Raw genomic sequence first — 21334 nt, forward strand, 5'->3', positions numbered from 1 at the left:
TGTAGAAGCACTAGTACAGGTGGGTCTCTTTGTCAAGCACAATTTATAAGGATGGAGTGTCGTGGCATGTAATGGCATCTCATGGTGTACAGTGTGAACTAAATAAGATGCTATCTCACTCATTGAGGACATTTAAACTTTTGGCAGCATTGGAATGATGCGAGAATCTACCTGACTAGGTTTGTAAGGTGTGTGATATCCGACTATCTTGTCACAAGGTCTCCTTGTCATTGAGCAAACTATGCCAAAGGCACTTCTGCATCGGGCACATGACATTCTACAAAATTGATTCTAGCCCATAACGATCCCTTTATGGATGCCTGAGGGAGAAATGGTTGTTCATGTCAAGACATGCATTTGAAGCTGCCACCAACACATTGACGTAAACTGACTGTTGAAACTTGTTGTTCTACAAAAGAGAATGCACAATTATCTGGTTGAGCCTCAAGGAGTGGGCACTGCCTCCCATAAAGCACCACCCCAAGCAATTGTGGATGCTAAGGGCCTACAAATATTGATCGACAAATGGCCTACATTGAAAGAAGATGCCTTGCACTCGTAACTTGGAAAAGAAGGGTTTACATAGAGGTATCTATATGGATTGAAATGCCTCAAGAAAAAGAAATTAATTTTTGATGCTAATGTGTGCTCTATTGCTGTTGAACAAGCCAATATAATTAGCTGCTTTACTCATGCTGATAGGCATACTAACCGATTGTGGATCTGATCTTGAGTATACACTTGAAGAACTGATTTTTTTAATTGGCTAGAAAACTTGTGGGCAGGTAGGTTCCTGCTGCAACTACTTTAAACTAGACCACATTTTCACCCTTAGTGTGATCATTGATAAGCGCAATGCAAGACATGAGAGGACATATTGTTGCTTTTTTGTTTTTGAGAAAGCATTTGACATTGTGCTTTGCGCTGCTTATTTGAGACATGACTTACAATACCAAGGGAGACCGTTTGGGCCATTGCGTCTGTGACTTAGTTCTGCAGTCAAATTTAACGGAGATTATTAACACCATAAGGGTCAAACAAGGTTGATTTTGTCACCAACTTTGTTTGGCCTCTACATCAATAAGCTCTCCCAAGTATTTTGATACTGTAGAGGGTCAAGTGTCACCCTTGACTTGGGTAGTGGTGCTGACTTTGCTTTACATAGATGGTGTTAGCCTGATGTCCTCCTATAAGTGTTATGTCCCCAATGGGTGTAATCAGGTTCTAACCAGAGGTAGCTGATGGGCTTTGGACACATCCAACAGAGCTGGATGCCTCTTTTGATGTCCTCATTTGATGCAGCTTGGGCGACTTAGCTTTTGATGTACCTTTGACTCATGTTAGGACATGATTGTCATCTAGATTGATTAATGTTTGATTAGTGCAAGATTGATGATTTCCAGTGAACCATCCAGACGTCTCTCTAGAAAGTATGTGGTGTCCCATACCACCGTAGACCATCAACAAAGGGTGTGCCATCAAGCTAGAGCAATCAATGTCACAAAGTCAATGCATAAAAGCTCAGCAATTCATTTGGTACATTCCGTTGTAATGGTCCATCAATTTCATAAATGTCATGTATCCCAATTAAGAATTGCCTTGATCTCATCTTTTATCATGATAAATTATGGGGGACCTCATCTTAGAAATCTACTATTATTTTCAATCTGTGATATAAGAAATTAGTCTCATTCTTGAGATTATAGATCAGTCTAGTCCTTAATGCAAATCCAATATGTCAAAAAAGGACATCTTCAAAGCTTTCATGTTGGTGCATGTTTTAGCCAGTTGTTGGATTCTTCCCAACTCATACCCACTACAAAAGTATATTGGGTTTATGCTCAACAACAAAGGAATGTAATATTTCTAGACCTTTAATCTTTAACAAGCTGGGTAGAAACACTTTATCACAATCGTACTCAAACAAGATCTACTTATCTTACTGAGGAGTTTCCAGATCAGAGGCAAAAAAAAACAATTTAATGATTCAGAAATTTTCGGCAGGCCTAGCCTCCAATTAAAAGGTTTGATGACTTGTCGCAATATCAAATAGTTTGTAAGTATAACTTTCAGCTGCAGCATACATGTAGCAATTATTGAAATCTTTTGAAAACTGAAGATTTTTTAAGTTTAAAGAACGAAGAAATGAACTACAAAGGGTCTTTGAAATCACCTCAAAATTTGTGGGATAGGAACAAGGTTAAATTTACTATATATTTATCAGCAGAAATATAAAGAATCTTTGTTGCATGGCTAAGACTATACAATCATAATCCCTCACAACCTTGATCAAAGTTAGTGGGTTGCTTATGAAAGTATTCCTGCCTATAAGCATAGGAGAAGCCAAGAATGAACTGCATTGTTGCAGTGTTGGAACTAACTTTGGGTAGCTTGAACCACAGGCTCATGTTTGTGTGATGACTGCATGAGAAAGTTCATGAAATCCTTAAAGAGATTCAAAATCCTGAAAAAAACTATCTTACTGGTAGAACAAAGTGCATCCACTAACGTTTTTTTCCTCCAAAGAAATTCCACCAAAACCTTGCCTTTCCTGAAAGGTATATTATAGCATGTGCTACCTATGATGAGTCAGGAATATTGGCATGTTAACGTCTCCTGGTGGAGCAATATCTTGAGTGTCCTTTGCGACCTCAGGAAAGGAGCGAGACTCCATTTCTCAAGGAGCCCTTAAACAAAAAGATTTGTTTGCAAGAAAGTCAAGAAAGACGTAAATGCTTTGTAAGGCTTTTTATGAACAAGATATGTTTGTGAACTGATACTGTCAATTCCTTTATAGGTTCAATTTCTGTATGAAGTCCAAGCAAAGGAGTAGCCTAGAGATAATGATTCCATCAACACTTCAAAGCAAATGTAGTGAGAGCAATATCTTGAGTTTCCTTTGCGACCTCAGGAAAGGAGTGAGACTCCATTTCTCAAGGAGCCCTTAAACAAAAAGATTCGTTTGCAAGAAAGTCAAGAAAGACGTAAATGCTAAGGCTTTTTATGAACAAGATATGTCTGTGAACTGATACTGTCAATTCCTTTATAGGTTCAATTTCTGTATGAAGTCCAAGCACAGGAGTAGCCTAGAGATGATGATTCTATCAACACTTCAAAGCAAATGTAGTGAGATGCTACCCAACGAACTGAATTTGTAAATTGTGGATCCAGTGATATCAATGGTAGAGATTGGAAATGATAAATCTTACACTATCAACATTGACATCCAATTATATAACTATAGAATAAGACCTAAACCAAAGATTAGCTGCTTCTGTTGGATTTCTCGTTAGTGGACTTTCTTAGTAGACTCGAGGGAATATTAAAACTGTCTGTTGGACTAACAATCCTGATACTTTCTTGGAAATATGGTTGTATGCCAAATGGATAAGCAAGGTTAATCAAGGTCATGACCAGAATTCAAAATTAGTTATTTGAGGCATACTGACCTTACTTGGACATTGTTTCTTCTAGCTCGGAATAAAGTCATAGGTGGATGGCAAAGAACTCAATATCATCATTATAAGAGTTTCAAAGCAAGAAAGACTTTGAAATGATTAAGGAAATTGGAAGTGTCAATCCAGATGGTTTTGCTAGATGCATTTTGATATATGCTCCCTGTCAGATCCATTAATACAAATATGGCTCTACTACTGAAAATTGAAGCTATAGTTGAAAGAATTAAAACGTTCAATACTATCAGTATAAAGTCTTCATGGCTAAAAAGCTAGAATCTTGATAAATTTCGCAGAAAGTATTCAGAGAGAATTGAACGTACTTACTTGACTAAATCATATATTAATGATGAGAAGATGAGGGAGAGTATCCATGAATTATTGAATCATAGTGAAGAAGGATAAAGATCTTAATCCATGCTCAATGAGTCCTGATGGACTAGTGCATTGATAACCTTCCTGAAACTACAATTTGTAACTGTTGAATCAATTCTCAATTACTTAGTTCAAGAAATCATTGCCTCTGTCAGTCAGCAGCTCTACTAGACATTCAAACCTTGAGATATTTGATCATATAAGAAAGTAGTGGCAATGTGTTGAAATTGTCCAGGCTTCTACCCAATTTTGAAGCATAGTTTGTAGCCATGAGAATGTATCTGTTTTTTTTTGTAGTCGGACTTATTGGTCCCATAAATTCCAGACCCAAATGATGAAATGGATGGAACCAGGCTGAAGGATTCGAGGGGCAAGAACTCCAGCCTGCTAGGTTTAAGGGCCCCACATTGACATGCATCACACTTTTTACACATTGAAATAACAATCATGAAATCCTGCTATCATGATTTTTTGGGTAGCTGCTTCAAGAGATACATGTCCACCCAAGGTAGCATGTGTTTCCTAAAGTATGGCGCTTGGGTTTCATGTAGAAGCAATAACCTAGTCATGATGTGATCTCTTCACAACTTGAAGAGCAGCCCCACATTATGTTGAATGATGGCTTAGATAACCCTCATCCGCTTCTCAGCTAGGGACAACTTGAAGGCAAGTTCTGCAGTGGAAAACATATGCACTTCATACCATGGTAGAAAGTATGTTGCCACGTTTTCCCTGGTAAGCTATATTTGGCCCTCTTAGGACAGTTAGTGCTAGTCCTCTCTAGGGTTAGGACACTTAGTCATATAGTAGTATATGGCTAGACTTGTACTTTCTATCCATTCTCACTTGAGCTTGTTTCCTTCTATTTGCATTCCCCTCAACCTTGGTATCAGAGCTTTGCATCCTGCTCCTGTGTGGAGCTCCAGTTCAAGTCAGCCGCAACTAGCAATTGCTGCCTCTTGCGACTCAGCCCTGTGACCAGCTCGTTCCTTCCAGTCCTGTTGCATGGGTCTTCTAAAGGTTGTTGCCCCTTCTGCATTTTGGTGCCGCTTGGTGGGAGTGGCTTCAGCACATGCCATCTTGGATTTGCTTCTGCATCTCACCACCATATTGGATACACCTTGCCGCCACCTTGGAGCAAGCGTCACTGATCATTGCTGTGCTGCACTTCCACTCTGCAGCTGTGATCAACTCCAGCTCATTTTGCAGGGGATTTCTCATGAAACGTCGCCAGCCTGAGTGCCTATTGTTCACCACCAGTCCCCTACAGCAGCTCTGTCTGTATATTCCAGACTGTACGGGCAGTCCATACAGTCTGGACGACTGTACGGAATCAAACAGCTGCTCTAGACTGTGTGAAAAAAGTGCTCTACATCCGAAATCTGTGTCAGAAATCTCTTCTTGAGCACTGGCAGAAATCTCTTCTTGAGCACCGGAATCTCTACATCCATTAGGCAGAAAATACTGCTCTTGATGATTGGGCATTTGTTGTCACATGCCACTACAGTCCTTCCAAGCATGATGCAGCTTTATCTATAACTGAATCTATGTCCCAATGTTACTTTGATAGTGGTGCTTCCAAGAACATCACCTTTGTGAACAAAAAGAGAGCAAGAGTGAGAGAGAGAGTGAGCTGAACGTAAGTGTACTGAATAGTGGACTGAAATGAAGTGAGTACAAAAGAGAAGTGAGGGGTTTTGTCTAAGTGACAAACCCTATCTTATCCACTAACCGTAGTTAGGGATTAGACTGTTGTTAGGGGGAAAAACCTCATAGAGGGAAAAGTGCCCCTAACCTACTTATTACAATACATTGGCCACTGCCTAGAATATGATAATAATTCTAACACCCCCCTGCAGTGCCAATGTGGTGTACAAGGTAGTGATCAATCACCAAAAGGAGATAAGTTTAGGCCACTGTGAAATGCCTCAAACTTCTCACGTGGAAGTTCTTTGGTGAAGAGGTCTGCAACATTGTCATGTGTTGACACATAGATCATACTGATCTCCCCTACATGTAACTTCTCTCTGACATAATGATAATGAACCTCAATGTGCTTCGTGCGAGCATGAAACACATGATTCTTTGCCACTGCTATAGCACTCTAACTATCAGGGAGAATTGGAGAAGGACCCTCCAATAAGAGACGAAGATCAGCAAACAAACGTCGCAGCCAAACACATTCAACTGTCGCTGTGAAAGTTGCCATGTCCTCAGCTTCACATGAGGAAATAGCCATTGTAGATTGCTTCTTGCTCAGCCAAGAAATGCAAGCTTTGCCCAAAAAGAAACAATTACCACTAGTGGACTGTCCGGTATCATAGTCTCCAGCCCAATCTGAATCACTGTAAGCATGCATCTGCAAGTCACTCCCCCTGGGAAACATCAAGCCTTAAGACTTTGTGCCTTGCAAATAACGAAAGATGCGTTTTACAGCCTACCAATGTGTTGTCTTTGGGCTGTGCATATACCTGCTCACCTGAGATACTGCATATTGAATATTGAGCCTAGTATTGCATAAATAAATGAGACATCCAACAGCCTAGCTGTAAAGTGTGACGTCCACTGATTCACCTGCATCATCATAATAAGCTTCAGCCCTGGCTCCATGGGAGTGGCTATAGGCTTGCAATCATGCATGTTGAACCTATCCAAGAGCTTCTGCACATACTTTGATTGAGACATAACGATGCCACGCTTGTCTTGTATAAATTGGATCCCCAAATAAAAATTTAACTTGCCCAAATCTGTCATGTCAAATTCAGCTTTCAACTCAGCTTTGAAATATGCAATTATTTCCTCATTTGACCCTGTGAGCAACATGTCATCTACATAAAGAATGATGACCAAAATATCCCCCCCATCCTTCTTGATGTAGAGGGTGCTTTCCGTGGGAATATTATGTAACCCCTTACTTGCCAGGAATGCATCAATCTTGGCATACCATGCACGTGGGGCTTGTTTCAGCCCATATAAAGCTTTGTTTAGCTTGCAAACCTGAAGTGCATTGCCAGAAAATTCAAATCCAGGAGATGGTTTGACATAAACCTCTTCTTGCAAGTCCCCATTAATGACAGCTGTTGTTATGTCCAACTGATGGATATTCCAAACAAAATTTGCATCCATGGCAATAATTGACCTTATAGTGGTCATCCGGGATGTAGGAACAAAAGTCTCCTCATAATCTATGCCCTTCTTTTGTGCATAGCCTTTAGCAACCAGCCTTGCCTTGTACCTGTCAATGGACCCATCTCGCTTCCTTTTCACTTTAAAAACCCACTTGGTACCAATGGCATGCTTACCTGGTGGCAAATCCACAACATCCCAAGTCTGATTTTTCTCAATGGACTGCAATTCATTGTGCATGGCATGCATCCAATGCACATTATCCTTGGCTTCTTCAAAAGAGTCAGGTTCTTCTTCATCAAGAAGAGTACCTGCATAAGCCATCTCAACTGAAAGAGCCCCCTGTGCGTGCCTTACTGCACTACGAGTCCTGCCAGGCAATAGGGCCTCAAGCCTACTCTCCCTGAGAGTATGTAGCAACCAATTCGGGACTGTTTTGGTTGCATGTATCTCTTGAATCTCTTGCTTGACAACTTCATCCACACCCTGTGGAGGTACAAAATTAGCATGTGGCTGAATCAGGGAATGTGGATGAGGAGGAGGTTGCTGTAAATTCTGATTTTCAGCATGAGCCTCAGGTGGGGAACCAAATGCTATAGGAAGCATCCCCTAAAAAACATCATCTGAAGAAGCTGGAATTGTAAATTCAGCATGTGTATGTGCTGAATCTTCTGAAAATATAACATCTCTACTCACAAAATTCTTGCGAGAAGCAGGATTGTAGAGACGATAGCCTTTGGTTTGTGCACTGTACCCAACAAAAATGCATTTAAGTGCCTTATTTGACAACTTGTGTTGAAACTCCACAGGCACGTGGCCATATGTAACACAACCAAAAACTCTGAAGTGATCCACTGAAGGCTTTCTCCCATGCCATGCCTCATAGGGAGTGATTGTCTTCAAAGCCTTTGTGGGAGCCCGATTCAAAACATAGTTTGCACACATGAGGCCTTCGAGCCAAAACCTGTGAGGCAACTTTTTACTGGTAAGCATGCATCTATCCATCTCCATAAGAGTGTGATTCTTGCGCTCAGCTTTGCCATTTTTCTGAGGTGTAAGCCTCACTGTAAGCTGATGCGTGATGCCTTTCTTCTTAAAAAATGCCTCAAACTTATGAGACATAAACACTTCTGATTTTGCCTTAAGACCATAGACCCAAGTGTAATTGGTGAAGTCATCTATGAATGTAACATAATAGAGATAACCACCAAAAGCAGGTGTCCTCATGGGACCGTAGATATCACTGTGAATGAGCTGTAATTTAAGTGTAGCTCTCACTGCACCATCCTTCTTTAAAGGAAATCTATGCATCTTGCCAAGGATGCAACCCTCACATGCATGAGGAGGAGGTGACTCCAAAGGAGGCAATGCATCAACCATAGCATGCTTCTGAAGTGTCATTAAGCTACCATAGCTCATGTGCCCATACGTGGCATGCCATAACTCCGCATTCTGCATCGCAGCAGTGGGAGTGCTCACTGAAAGTGCAAGATCGGATCTTTTCTCATTTATGTCTAGCTGAAAAAGACCCTGATACAAAGTGCCAGATAACATTAAAGCATAATCATTCTCTTTGTCTCTGACTGCACACTTAGCGTCATTGAATATAACCTAAAATCCTCCTCGATTGAGAGAGGACACTGAAAGCAAATTCTTCTTTATACCGGGCACATAAAGAACACCTTAAATTCTGAAATTTGTGCCATCAATGGATGTAAGGATGATGTTCCATACTCCACACACTGAACAAGAAGAATTATTTGCACAAGTCACCTTCTTTTTAGTAGGTGGAGGATGCAGAGATGCAAAAAGGCTCTTCTTAAAAGTGATGTGCTTGGAAGCACCACTATCAAAATACCAAGTATTCAATGTCTCATTGACACTGAGAGAGCATGCATCCTTTGAAGGATCATAACTGCAAGTCAAGAAAGGATAAGGATCATCCTCAATAGTGGCTGTAGCATGTGAACTACCCATTGAAGAATCTGAAATGCAAGACAAAAAGGCATAGTGCTCTTCCACAAAGTTGGTTATAACATCTCCCCCATCATGTGCATGAGGAGTTGATGCATCTGACACAGCCATACCTAAATCCCTTTTCTTTTCTTTAGCTATGCGCTTCTTGCATTCACCGATATAATGACCTGGTTTTTTGCAGTAGTGACAAATGTCATTCCTTTTAGGCTTATCTTCATCACCTTTAGCCTTATAAGAGAGCTGTCCTAAATTAGCTTTATGCTGATGTGCGGCCTGATTGGCATGTTGCTTTTGCTGCCCTTTTCCCTTGGGCTTAAACTTAGAAAGCATGGCATGCTTGCCAGCCCGTGTTGCCATATTTCTTCGTGTCTGCTCTTCTTGCAAACAACAGAAGTCCTACCAACTCGTGAAAAGAGAGAGGATTGCTTCCCCCCCTCAATGACAAATTCAGCGAGGTATGGAAACCAAGATAGGACTCAAGAAGAGAATTCAGAGTGGTGGTAATTATCTCTGAATCCGGAATAATGTCATCAATATTCAGCAATTGCTCCCTCAAACTTTGAAGCTTTGTGAGGTGAGTATTCATGGAATCTCCCTCATCCATATGTGTATGAGATAGCTCTCTTTTCAGGAAGGAAACTATGGGATCATTTCTTGCTGCAAACATACTCTCTAATATCTCCTAATCTGCCTTTGAGGTCTTGCATGACCGAATGTAAGGAATAATGAACCTCTTGACAGAAAGAGAAATCACTTATAGAGCTTGTGCATCCCTAGAATCCCATCTTTTCTGCTCTACTGTGGAAGCCACTAGAGCAGCAGCTCCAATTACTTGTGCTATATTTTGATCTCTACCCGTGCCTCCAGTTGTAGGAGTGATAGGTGTAGCCACAGAATCTGGCCTTGCTTCATCTCCACTAACATAATCCCAAAGATGCCTGCCAACCAAGATGTTGCGAACCATAAAACTCCACAAGTAGTAGTTGGTGCCATCCAACTTATCCTCCTGTGTGAGGACTCCAAACACCTCATTGGGGTTGTTCTGGCCATTTTTGCCAGATAAACTAAAAAAACACAGCAAACTGGACAAGTAAAATCCCTTCCTGGGATGTAAAATGCACAACCAGAATCTGCCAAAGAAAATCTGCCCACAGTGACAAATACTGTCACAACCTATCAAAGGCTTGAAATGCACTACAATGCTCTGTAAATGCCCAAAAAATCTGCAAAGAAAATCTGCAAAAAGTGGCAAAAGTCTGCAAATTGACTCACATTGAGTCCAAAACTTCTTGCAAACCTCCCAAATGGTCTTTCAACTACCAAATTGCATCGTAATGCCAAAAGCCCCAATTTCTACAGGAAAATTGCATCCAAAAGAGGGTAATTAGCTGAAACCCCAAAAAATGCCTGAAATTGTAGTTCAAAACCAAAAGCCCCAAATTCTGGGGTGAAATTGAGCAAATGTCACTCAAATTTCAAGTCTCCTGCAAAAAACCCCAAATTTCCACCTGCTACAAAGAAATGCCAAACAATGGCTCAATGCACAAATGTCTGCAAATGGACCCTACAAAAAACAAAAAAAGACGGACACCTTCAACTACAGAATTGATAGTATGGAACTATCAGTACGGATTCCGTACAAGGTACGGACAGTGTACGGCCAACGAGACAGTGTATGGCCCATGAGAACTGTTGTACGGACGACCTGCTATACGGAGTACGGATGCCAAACAGTCTGGTATGGAATGGCGGCACGCAGTACGGACGACTACCTACGGAATGCAGTACGAATGTATGGTGCTGAAGCAGTTCGCACGTGCGGCGCAACTATATGGATATGACGCAGTTGTACGGAAACAGTACGGAAGTATGATGTCGCAGAACAGTACGGTTGGCCATACCATTGTACGGACGTCGAGCAGATAGATGGTGGTGCTGAAATGCGGAGATACAAAGCAGTCAGCTAGTACGGAATCCTTACAGTCGTACGGACTGTACGGAATGGAGGTTGGAACAGAATGGCGAGCTGGAGCAGGAGAGCTGACAGTTGGGTAGCAGGAGCAAGAGCAAGAAGAACCCGCTCTGATACCAAATGTGAACAAAAAGAGAACAAGAGTGAGAGAGAGAGTGAGCTGAACGTAAGTGTACTGAATAGTGGACTGAAATTAAGTGAGTACAAAAGAGAAGTGAGGGGTTTTGTCTAAGTGACAAAACCCTATCTTATCCACTGACCGTAGTTAGGGATTAGACTATGGTTAGGGGGGAAAACCTCGTAGAGGGAAAATTGCCCCTAACCTACTTATTACAATACATTGGCCACTGCCTAGAATATGATAATAATTCTAACAACCTTTTGCAAGAAACTATTTATGAGGGGGCTATAGTTACGTATGCCAACAAATGCTTCTTATCTATTTAGAGGCATTGGACAAGTGGAAGTCACATTAGTCTCAGAGGTCTTGTATGTTTCAGGTATCAAGAAAAATCTGATTTCTATTTCAACCATTGCTACAAATGGCTATAGAGTGAGAGTTGATTGTTATCATTGTGTCGTATACAACTTTCGGCATGACAACAACATTGTACTCACTGGAACACTTACCAGAGGGTTGTATAATCGCAGCTAATTCAATTATTGCTGATACTCACCTTTGGCATAAAAGACTTGGGCAACTATGGTAGCTTTGTTAAGATGCATTCAAAGGTTTTTGTGTTGGATCTTCCAAAAATGCATGCACTTTCAAAGCATGTTTGTGCATCGGTCCTCCTCTTCCAAGGATGGGACTGTTGGTGCATCCCGTAAGTTGCACTTGGGTTCATAGTGATGTTGTGGACAGCGTTTCTTGGAGGCTACTCTTACTTTGTAATTTTTGTGGGCCACTTTATCAGCCACACTTGTATTTACCCTTTGAAATCCTAGTTGACGGGTGAGTACATGTCCCATGGGTTTGCTGATTTCTTAGCAGCTTGGGGCTTCATACATTGGTGCATAGTGCCATACACAACACATCAAAATGGAGTAGCAGAGTGGAAAAACCGGACTGTAATGGAAGTGACCAGGGGTATGCTAAAGAGTAAGCCTTTGCCCAACAAATTTTGGTTGGATGCCATCATGTGTGCAACCTATGTGCTCAATAGAGCAGCAACCAGGGCATGGAAGACCATTGCTCCCTATGATGCCATCGGTGTGCAAACTATGTTCTGAATAGAGCAGCAATCAGGGCATTGAAGATTATTACTCCCTATGATGCATGGATGGGCCATATGTGGGTCTTTGGTTGTTTGGCACATGGTACCATCTAAGCTGCAGCGCAGGTTGGAGGATAAGGCAGTGCAGTTTATTTTCATGCTCTACAGCTCACAAAGTATAGATTGTACCAGCGTCACATGGGAAAGGGAATTGTCAGTAGAGATGCTATTGTTGCTGAGCAAGCAGCTTTGCCTTGGCTGGACTGTTAAAAACAGCCTTTTGTTAATGCCTAGATGTCTTAGACACACTGCTGCCCCTTTTTTCGTCCGCATATCAGCCATTAGAGAGTTAATTTCCCCCCGCTGCTAGCAGTTCTCAGCCTCATCATGATGCACATGCTCAGTTTGATTTGCCTCCACAAGTTGACATGCTATTGAGCAGTTAGAAACGGCTATCTTCAGACAGCACAAAACAGTTCCCAGCAACTGTTGGATACACTTAAGGACAGCAAGCAGGCTGAATCTTAGGCTGCCCGTACTAGATGCAAAAGGGCTATTCTTAGCAGCAGGGGATTGACTTTGAAGAAACATTTGCCCCTACTTCACACATCACTCCCATCCGTTGTGTCATCGCTATTGCAGCTCACAGGAGGAAGTGCATCAATTAAACATCAAGACTGCTTCTTTGCTTGAGGAAGTCTATGTCAGCCAATTTTATGTCTTTGAGGTTCAGGGATCTGATGCCGGCTGCGTAAAGCCTTATATGGATTGAAGCAGGCACCCCCGGCGTGGTATGCCAAGTTTCATGCGAATTTGATATGCCTTGGTTTTCGGAACAGCCCTTCTAACATATTATGCCCAGAAGTGTGGAGCAGATATGCTCCTTCTTATTCTTTGTGGATGACATGCTTATCACTGGACCATCTACTCAGCAAATTTGCAACCTTTAAGGCTGATTTGCAACATCTTTTTCCATGACAGATATGGGTCAGTTGCACTATTATCTTGGCACCCAGTTTGCTCGTTTTGAGGGGGCCATTATGATGAGCCAGTCTAAGTATACTGGACAACTCTTGCATTGCTTTCAGTTTGATGATTGTAAGCCAGTTTTGACACCTTTGGAGCCTGGCTTCAGTTTTTCCTCAGAGGATTTTATTTGTGTCATTTTCGGCTTTACTGCAGTATGTAGTTTCCCAGTTAAACAGTAGTACATTGCATTGGCAGGTAGTGAAACATGTCTTCTGTTATTTGAAGGGCACATAGCATTTGGGGCTTCTTTATGATGATAAGTCTTCACTTGCCATGCATGCTTTTGTGGACAGTGATTGGTACAACACTAGGGTGTCGCACAGTAGCAATTGTTTTATGCTTGGGGCTTCATGCATATCTTGGTTCAGCAAGAAGCAGCCTACAATTGTTACCTCTAGTTGTGAGGCTGAGTAAAGGGCAGCCTTTATAGCTACTGTGGAGTGTGTCTGTCTTAGTACGCTACTTGCAGATCTTGATGTCGTCCAGACATCTTCTACTGCCAAGAATGAGAATGGATTGAAAGTACAAGTCTAGCCATATACTATAGGGCCTTACCTACAACTAACTATCCTAAGTATCCTAACCCTAGATAGTAGTAGTATAAACTGAACTAACTATCCTAAAAGGGCTAAATCTAGCATACAAGGCTTATACCACGGAAAAATGTGGCAACAAACCCCCCTCATGGTATGGCTGAAGTATCCTAGAAAGGTTACCTGGAAATGTTTGCAACGTGTACATCCATCATGTATATAGCAACCTATGATAGTATAGGGATAGTAGAATCACGTAACAAAAGGTACCAAGTGTAAAGCTTGCCAAAAAGCCTCAAACTTGGGTCCTGCAAGTATACTTGAGCTTCTTTCCTTCCATTTGCATTCCACTCAATGAAGTAATGGACAAACATGCATCTAGGATTGAAGTTACCGAGAATAGGTTATCATCTTGCAAACCATCATCCACACTTGTGGCGGCCTCTTTTGAAGATGCAAAAGGTTGCCGAAGATCTTGAAGTTAGTGTTGAAATTTGAGACAAGACAATCCTTTCATAAATGATTACATTGGGTACAACATATATCATTAGGGAATCAAAATTGACGTTCAACAACTCTCATCATAGGGCATGAAGAGAAGACTAGTAAGAGCACAAATCCTACACACCCAACTCTTCCACGTTAATGCAAATGGCAATTGGCGCAGTCTTGGCCTAACTTGAGGAAGAGGCAATTTATCTTATTAGATAGCAGCATTCAAACTCACATAGTCTGCATAAAGATGACGCTTGTTTATCTCTCTTTTTAAAAATGATAGTACCACTCACTCAATCTGAGTAATCTACTAGGTAAATCAGTCCTAATTGCTCCATTTTCTGAAAGTCAACCTGTACAACCTTACCATGGTTTAAATAAGGGCGTGTAACCATGGGATTCGAGTCAAGGTATAAGCTTGATGATGGGCATGATAACTTTTTCTAGATCTTTGTACGACCATGGAAAGACTTTTATTGCAATTGCAACCATCGGGTCCTCTTGCTCCAAAACCAACTTGCCATTTTCACATGCTTAGGTTGTTTTTTTTTTCCACTATCGAAATATCTCCAATCTTTTGCTTCATCAACCTCAAGGGTGTTAGGCTAGGAAGAGCTACTTTCTCGTACATGGGTGGGAGCGGTTTCCAAAGGGAAATTTCCTACAAGTATGTAGGAAACTACTCTTCTCCTTCCAAGTGAAGTACTTGGGAGGTTTGAATGAGTCATGGCTTTTTCTTTAATGTAGCTTTAGTATGCCTCCATAAGGGACTTTATCTTGTGTTTGTAGGATCTCCATCTTCTTTAGCATGTGCTATATTTGTTTCATTCAAGCTATTGAATTTAAGTCCAGGTCCTTTGCATGAGCCATTCCTATATATTTATTATAGGAATTCACATCCGTCCACCACTTCTATTTATATATGTAGTGTTTCGCCTCTATCGTCAACGTCCTTCATGTCTACCTTTTGTGTCTTTTTGGAGGTCTTTTGTCTTTGTGATATCTTGGGAGCCATTCTTATCTTCATCTATCTTTGATTCTTCTCCTTTATTCATCTCGGTGAGTGTAGAAAACCTCTTTTGGAACATGGTCGGGGCATTGTAGAGGCCAAAGTGCATCATTTGATAAGATGCCTTGTATTGGTGCAGGGCATATGCAAATTTTGGTGGTACTTCCTCCTATGGTAAAGTACCTTGTTAATGGATTATGTGCCTTTTGCTCCATCAAGTGCCTTCAAGATGATCGTTAGACTCTTCAAGGGTAGAGAGTTCTACCATGTTTGCTATTGGCAAGGAATTTAGAGCTCTCATCCAATCCAATATGACACACTCTTCCTTAACTGCACTAACTTGATCAACGATACATGCTCTAGGATGCCAGGCTGGCATGGATGTTACCCCCATGTAGCTGTCCAGTTTTGGCAAACATTAAGAGGAAATCGGAGCTCCACTAGTCTAGACATAGTTGCGAGATCCCTTGTGGGGAATCAAGTGTAATTAGCTTCTCCATTGTACATTACATCTTGTTGGTGCTTTTTGTGCTCTTGTATTGGCTAGCCTAGGAGATTTGGTATGGAGTTATCTCTAGTCCAGATCTAATGGCGCACATGACACAAGGAATAGAGTGGTCTTCAGCACTATCATCTTGCCCTTGCATGAGGGGGACCACTCCCCACAAAGGGTTCATTGGATGTCAAGCACGATGTTTATATAGGTGCCCACATCGGATCCCCTTCTCCTGCCCTTGTGGTAGGGATCATTAGAGCTTGGCAGTAGATTAGACCAGCCCTCTCACAGGTTTCTTCTCAGACTCATGATGAGATAGACAGACAACCCATCATGTGGAATTAATTTTTTGTTGACGACTTAGGATGTCCACTGGGCTACTCGAGATACATGCAATGGTTTAGATGGAAGAGGGGATGTGACTCAATTGTGGGCGCTTGTGGAATTTTCAGGGAGTTGCATGTCCCATGATCACTTGGGGCCTTAGCACATGGATGGGGCTAGCATGGGTTTAGGATGGGAATATATTTGTCATCATTACTCCCATCTTACACCAAAAACATGGAAGGATGACATGTGTCCTTGTCCCCACCTCTTAAACACATGGAAGGATGACATGTGTCCTTGTCATCACCTCTTAAACACATGAAATGATGCAAAAACATGGAAGGATGACATGTGTCCTTGTCCCCACCTCTTAAACACATGAAATGATGCCATGTGTCCTTTTCCTCCTAAACCCATACCTAGTTCTTTTTTTGTTAGCACATGGTGGGATGGGAATAGGATAGAAATATGCATGGGACTACTTGGGACCACCTTTTTCCATTCCCATCCTATTTCTTCCCATGTGCTAAGCCCCTTAGTACTTGGGAGGCACTTGGAGAGACACCTTGCAAATTGATATACTATACCCTTTGATTGGCTTTAGGGAGCATATCAGATTTATAGGGTATACAGATTTAGTGACTGAGCGTCTTCTCAGGCACATGTGTTTCCTTATAAGGCATTTGCATTATTTGGGACCAAGGAGGAGAGAGTTCTCTACAAGTTTGCAGAGGGTTGGAGATTAGTTAGACTACATAGCAAGTGTTTACTAATAGGGCATTTGCATTATTGGGGACCAGGGAGGTAGGCACATGTGTTCCCTTATAAGCCATTTGCCTTATTTGGGACCAGGTGTTACGCTCAAGTTGAGGTAACATGACCTCGAAAGGGTCAGTGGACATTTTCCTTTAAAGGATCAATGTTTGTATTATATTTGTTTGGGTTTCACGTAAATGATCAAAAGGAATCAAGGTCAAGGTCCTTGGTGAGGGTGACATGGCACAAGACTAGGTTAATCTAAGGCTAAGGGATCTAAATGCATTAAAGGTGCCAAGGGGCAAATGATTTCAATGATATCCCAAGAGAGGGGTAAATAATGCATTTAGGAGATGCCCTCAAATGATGACATTTGGCGGACCAGATCCATCTAGGGATATGTGGGCTCTATGTGTAACATGTAGGTTTTTTTCCTACTTACGTATCTTTTAGGAGCTTGCTACAGTAGGGGTTGGTTGGGTGGAACATAGTTGTGCCTACGCTCGTGATGTGCAGGAAAAGTTTGGCATTGATGGTTTAGTCGTTTCATTTGGTATTACAGCTGTCAAGGTGATCGTCAATCCAAGATTGTGGTGAAGCGTTCTTGCTGCTGCCATAATTCTATTGGAAAAGTGCACAGAGCTATCACGTACAGGGAATTGGGGCTTGGTGGAATATGCAAGCAAGAGCTTTCACGTTATATGTTAGTGATCGTAATAGTTGGTATCAGAGGGCATCGATGCATTACGCGACAGGTAGTTAATATCCGGATTCATGCCTTCGTCTGAACGTGGGTGATATTATGAAGAAAGGTCTGTTGCTGATCATGGTCGACGAACCGGAGTTTTAGGAAGTGACGTGAAGGTAATATTCATCCATACAATTCCTTTTTACCAGTGCACGTCAACCGACTTGGCACAACTAGGCGTCATCTTTCAACATCGGCAAAAGCTGGAGCTATTGTATCGTATGTGAAAGAAGCTGTCGAAAGGCTGTGCTTTGCAAAGTTTCTGCGTTATGATAGTGGCTGGCTTTGCTAGTTGTGGGATCGGGATCTGGCAATCAAGCGGAGCTACATGCATGGGGAGCTTGGTTGCAATACAGTTTGCCCAAGAGGATTAAAAAAATTTTGATTAAGAAATTTCCATCGATCACTGGCGGAATCCCGTTTTTTTCCGTCCGAATATTGACAGAACTTGACGGAACTTGACGGAAAATCAGTTTAGAGGCGCTTTTGAGTGGATTTGGATGTATTGAAGTGGCGTGGTGTCGAATAGAGTCGATCAGGAGCTTGAACACTGAAGTTTGGACCAGGGAGCTTTCTATTTCTTTATGCCTTGGAGTTGTTTGAGTTTCGAAATTTTATTGTGGGCTTGGTTATCTCCCATTACTAAAGATTGCTGATATCTCCCTAGTATAGGGAAGACGTGGTTCTTTGAATTGCGAAGTTGTAGTTGTCTGGATTGCAGGCATTCTCTAGCATAGGGAAGTTGTGACAGTTTTGTACTTACAGTTTATATAGAGTGCTATTTTTATTTATTTAAAAAAAAAAACCCAATCGACTTAAATGGAAGTGGAAGAAGAAGCTTCAAGAGTGGATCTCGTAGAATCGGGAGTCCGGCCAACCCCGCAGGTGTCGCGCCCAGGAAGCCATACACTGTCTGGTAGAATTGTATTATTGGAGGATGCCTTGCAACAGATTTTAACTCAACAATTGCAAGCAAATGTAGGGCAATCCGAGCTCAGGAAAATGGTTTTAGTATGTCTACTAGACCATCTCGTGAGGAGAAAGGTAAATCTCTAATGGAGCCTGAAACTAGTGTTCATACGGTCGAGCCTAGGAGGGCTAAGGTGCCTAATATTGCCAATTATAGGCCAGAAAAGTATTCTGGTCGGATGTTTGACCGTAGTTCCGATATCATAGAGACCTGGTTACACAAATGGGACGAGGCCTTCGCCATTTATGAAATGAGGAATGATATGAAGATCTGCGAGGCCACCCATATGTTTAATGAGGCAGCGGATAGGTGGTGGATAAAACAGCAAAAAGATGGAGTGGCATCCACTACTTGGGAGGGATTTAAAAAAGAATTTAGAAAACACTTCTTACCTCCTGATGAAGCATCCCGAGCTTGGGATCAATATTGAAACCTTTGTTAGAGAAATTTATGAGTGGCGGAATACACTGATAAGTTCAGAGAAAGTGTAATGAAAGTTTATGAACCTCTACCTCAGTCAGTCTAGGTAAAAGATTGGACTGAATGATCGGATCAAGATGGAAGTTCGGGCTAAGTATGCACGGGCTAAGGATGCGAACACGCTAGATGAAGCCATTGCCATAGCCCTGAACTATGAGGATGCCAAAGGGAACAGACCAAGTGGGTTTGTGCAGGTTGGGACTCGGTATGAGTACCCGAAGAAAACTGGGTTTAAGAAGAAGTGGATTAGCAAAGGGAGTGCCTCACAGCCTAGTGGTCAAGCCAAGTAGACGAAGCCAGTTGAGACTCCTAAACCAAGTACCACCATTGGAGTGAAAAGAAAAGTAACAGCAATGGCAATGCGGGCTTGGTCGAAGTCTTCTTTGAACCCAAAGCAAAGAGAAAAAGCGAGGAGAGAAGGCTTGTGTTTTGGATTCCTTCAGCCTCATCAGTGGAAAGATTGTCCACGAAACAAGGATCGTCGGATCTCACAATGCGACGTGGAAATGGAGGAAAGTCCCAAAGCAGAATAGATGCAGATTCAGCTAGCGGGATCTTCTCAAAGGTCAGTACATGTTTTGTTATGTGTGTCTGTTGCTAAGCTAGTAACCAGTGTGAGAATGTCCTATCGAAGCCCGCAGCAACGGGGTATACAGCCTTTAACGATACGGAGTGAATTAAGATGAAAGGGCAAGTAGCCAATCATGATGTCATTGTGTTGTTTGACTCAGCGTCAACGCATAATGTAATTAACTCCAAGCTTGTAAAAAGGCTGAAATTAAAGACTAGTCCATTTGACTATGCATATACAGTCAAAATGGCGGACGGAAGTTCAATTGAAGTATGGGACCAAAGGGTTACCCAGTTGGAACTTCGAATTCAAGACTATACAAAGAAGCTTAATTTTGAAATGACAAAGCTTGCTCACGCAGATATAGCCCTAGATAAGGGTTGGCATTCTAGGAAGAATCCAACCATAGATTGGAAAAAGCACATTTATCAATTCAAAATGAATGATGTGTTGTATGTCTTACGAGGTGAAGACCGTTGGTTTCTGTAATGGAAGTTCGAAAAGCTCAAGAAGAGTTTTTGTTTCTTTGTACAGCATCGGTAGAGCCGATTGATGGTTCTTCGGCTAGCACTGATGTTACCCAAAATGGAGAGATGGCCAAGCTGATTGATCAAATAGCAAAAGAGTTCTTTGATTGTTTTAGGGATGAGTTACCTTATGGGTTACCTCCAGGGCGGAATGTTCAGCATAAGATTGAACTAATCCCGGGGGCAGAACCTGTAAATAGACCTCGCTATAGATTAAGTTTTACCGAAGAAGCGGAGATACGAAGACAACTGGAAGAATACCTCAAGCTGGGCAGATTCAACCCAGTTTCTCACCTTTTGCTTCGCCAGTGACATTTAAAAAAAAGAAATATGATACTTTTCGCCTCTGTATAGATTACAGAGCATTGAATAATATCACTATTAAGCACTTTTCGCCTCTGTATAGATTACAGAGCATTGAATAATATCACTATTAAGCACAAGTATCCCATGGCTCGGATTGATGATTTGCTAGATGCGTTAAATGGGGCCGTAATTTTCAGTAAGATAGATCTTAAATGTGGCTACCATCAGATCCGTATTAGAGCCGAGGATGTGCATAAAACCGCTTTTAGAAGTCGGTTTGGACATAATGAGTTTTTGGTAATGCCATTTGGACTTACCAATACTCCAGCTACATTCGTCATGCTTATGAACGATTTACCACGTCTGTATATCGGGAAGTTTGTAGTACATTTTATTGATGATATTCTTGTGTTCAGTAAAAGTATTGCTGAGCATCACGAACACTTAAGAATAGTGTTCAATACTTTGAGGAAAGCCAATCTTTATGTAAATAAAAAGAAAACTATACTGTGTATGGTAAGACTTGTTTTTTGAGGATTCATTATTACTCCTGAGGGGGTGGAAATGGATCCAAAGAAAGTGGCTGCGATACTGACTTGGCCTATCCCTCAGATTTTGATCGCTTTGCGATCATTCTTGGGATTTCCAATTGTATCGAAGGCATATCAAAGGATATTCTGAACTAGTATCGCCATTGACTGATCTGACCTCAGATAAAGTACCTTTTATATGGAGACAGAATCAATAGAAGAGTTTTAACACCATAAAACAAGCTGTGGTCTCAGGTCCAGTGTTAAAAATAGTTGATCCCCAGAAACCATTTTTCCTTGAAATCGACGCAAGTGGCATTGCGGTAGGAGTAGTTCTCCAAGAGGGAAGGCCAGTAGTCTTTGAAAGCAAGAAACTTTCCCCCTCTCAACAAAATTGGCCAACTCATGAATTAGAGTTGTATGCTATTGTCCATG

General features: G+C 41.6%; 1 protein-coding gene across 1 annotated transcript in view; it reads left to right on the top strand.

Moving 5' to 3' along the window:
- Positions 1 to 21334, top strand: part of LOC147888279 (diacylglycerol kinase 5-like) — a 102439-nt gene that overhangs the window by 66402 nt on the left and 14703 nt on the right. The gene's annotated exons all lie outside the window — the stretch shown is intronic.

Source organism: Dipteris shenzhenensis, chromosome 22 (assembly GCF_047967505.1).
Source record: "Dipteris shenzhenensis isolate YYH24624 ecotype China chromosome 22, Dip_SZ_1.0, whole genome shotgun sequence".
Taxonomy (NCBI): domain Eukaryota; kingdom Viridiplantae; phylum Streptophyta; class Polypodiopsida; order Gleicheniales; family Dipteridaceae; genus Dipteris; species Dipteris shenzhenensis.